Raw genomic sequence first — 2903 nt, forward strand, 5'->3', positions numbered from 1 at the left:
CAGACTTACCAGCTGGAGGCAGCTGTGTCAGCTGCCTGTTTAGTCTGTGGCTGAATATCCAAAGTGGCCAAATCTTTTCCAGAGCTTTTCCAAATCAATTCAGATGCTTTGAGTTGATTCAGAGCTTTTAATTGGTCTCCTAATTCGAATTGGATTTGGAGATTTGGTCTCCGAATTGGGCCAAATCTTCTCTGAATCGAATCGGCGACTGAAGCTTTGCGCAGTCCTACTAAATAGGTTAGTATTGGTATATTTACATAGTTTTCCTAGAACAGCTATGATTGGAATGTAGTCTTTTGATTGAATTAAAATATTTTGGTAGGTGGGTTTTTCTTTCTGGTATGGTGGATCATAGTAATTGTAACAAAAGTCCCTATCCACCAACCATGCTAAAATTCTCCTTTGAAGAATATACTGTTGTGATGTCTTTTAAAGAAGAGCCATCTGAATGATTTCAAACCTTTGAAAAACCCCTTTCCACCTCAAAGCACTGAAAAGAATGTCCCTGTGTGACCTTTCCTTTTCTTTGAAGTCTCTGAAATAAATGGTAATCATCAAAGAGCATATTATAATCAGTGAAAAGTTAGTAAAGAGGGTTCTGTTACATAGCTGGCAATCCAAGCTCATTTTGGACAGCAGGATAAGGAAATTGTTATGGGTTTCCAGAAAAGCTTTAAGCCATCTTTTGGGAAGGGTAAAATTACTGTAATTAAAATTAATTCTATAGTGAACATTATTGGGAAATATTGCTATGGCAGATGTAGGGCTGCTATGTAAAATGTAATAATAATAATACGTATAGATTTTACAAATATTGTATGAGATAAGGTAAAGTCTGTGTAGGAAAGAACTGATGTAGCAACACAGCAGGTCTAGATAAGTGACCCCCTAAATGGACATTTTGGAGGAGGTGGAAAGTACAAGACAACGGCCTATAACCTATAGCCCAGCTTCACTTCTAACTTGTGGGTACTAGGAGCTAATACATCGAAGGGCTGTATGTAAAAAGTTAAAAGTGAATTTAGTATCTGGGGAAAAGTGTGATCAAAAAGTCTCACAAACTCTTAAAGGACACTACCTGAATGAGAGGGGAGTGAACTTCCTTGTGAGTTCAGGGAACAGCTAATGCCACTTAGAATATAGCAGGGCCTCTATAAAACCTAGATCTACCAGGATCACAATAGGTGGACACTCAATAACCAAAAATGTGTACACTATTTTTATTTGGTTTTCTCTGAAAAGTTTTGTGCACCCATCTGGCCTTGTGAAGCCTCTCCTGTGTGGCCCTGGAGCAAAAGCTTGGAGTCTGCCACAGAGGTGGCTCCAGCTGCCTCGGTGTTTACTCACGTTCTCCCCAAACGAAGTGCCCTGTGCTCTCCTGCCATGTCTTGTATGTTAAGTTCATTTGTGATGTTCCCTCCTCGAGGGGAAGGCGCACTGGGCATCACCACCAGCAGATGCTCCTGGGGCTCCACTTCCCCTACACCCCAGCCATGCACCAGCCCATTGGTATGGCCAGACAATGGACTGTCTGACCCCGCTTGGGTGCCACAATCAGTGGCATCCTGATCTCACTCTCTCTTGCCCTCAGCTTTCTGTTGGTGCATCAATTTGGCCAGTTGTCTCTTTCCTGAGGGCTGTGGTCTATGGCCTGTAGGCCGTGGACTGGCTACAATTCGAAGCATCCTGCCCCATGGATTTACGTGGGTGGGACAGTGACCCCTGGTCAGCTTAGTGTCATTGGGAGTCCCTGAGCAACTCCTAGGCACTCAGCCCCCAGTGTAAATCCTGCAGCCTTTCTCTCAGCCTCCGGGGCTTCAACAGAGAATAATGGTTAATATAACGGAAATTCCAGGGAGGGGCTTCAGACTCCTCCCTACTCACGCATCCCATGTTTATGAAGTCCAGTGTCACTCAGTGTGTTCCCAGGACCCAGATCCCTCGCTAGTCCAGGTGTCTGGTCCCTTTAATTGGTGCCTGGACCCTCTGCTGGGTCCTTTGCCAACTCCTCCCCTCAGGGGTTGAGAGGCTGTTGGCTGGCATGGGGGAAGCTCTCTCAGCTTCCTCCCTGCTGCATCCCCTGAGCTGTTTCCCTGCTGCTGGCTTTTATGTCAGCCGGGCAGCGGTTTTCAGTGATGGCATCTCTCCACACCAGTTCCAGCCACATAGAAAAGTGGCTGATGAACCATGCGGGGGCTCCGCTTCTCTGCAGGTCATCTGGGCCACCTGCATCTGGGGATGGTGAATTAGTCCTATTACAGGGTTTTTTTCTTTTGCATCATGGCGGGCTGTCCCCGCTGTGACCCAAGCTGCGGGAGGGGTTTCCCACCCCTCTATTATCGTCCCCCTGGGACACTTTGAATCTAGATAAATTACATCCTTTTGCTTTAAAAGGGCCGTCTGTTCATTTTGTTAACCACAGGTCTCTCTATCCAGCAGAAACAAAAGTGCAGGTACTGAAAGTAAATTGGGTCTGCTGAAGTAATCATGCTGGAACCGCAGCTCAAGCCTTGGTCTGAGACTGGTGTTCTGTCTTCACAGAAATGCTCAAAGAGATGAGGAGGGGTCAGAGGTACAGTTATCCCAGTAAGAAGCACCATTGCCTAGATCCTTGTTCATTGATGTAAAAATGTAGATGTTATAATTTGTATGGTGTAGTAACGAATGGAAAAGTTGCCCTGATATGGTTGCTACTTTCTTTCTGCAGGGAGGAAAAACCTGCAGCATCCTTATAGGTTCAGCAGTGCTACATTGGCTAGCACTTCAGAAGAAAGAGACTTGGGGATCATCATTGACCACAAGATGAACTTGAGCCTTCAGTGTGATGCTGCAGCTAGTAAAGCGACCAAAACACTGGCTTGCATCCATAGATGTTTCTCAAGCAAATCCCAGGACGTCATTCA

The sequence above is a fragment of the Gavialis gangeticus genome, unplaced genomic scaffold (assembly GCF_001723915.1).
Source record: "Gavialis gangeticus isolate Ggan-Ray unplaced genomic scaffold, GavGan_comp1, whole genome shotgun sequence".
NCBI lineage: Eukaryota > Metazoa > Chordata > Crocodylia > Gavialidae > Gavialis > Gavialis gangeticus.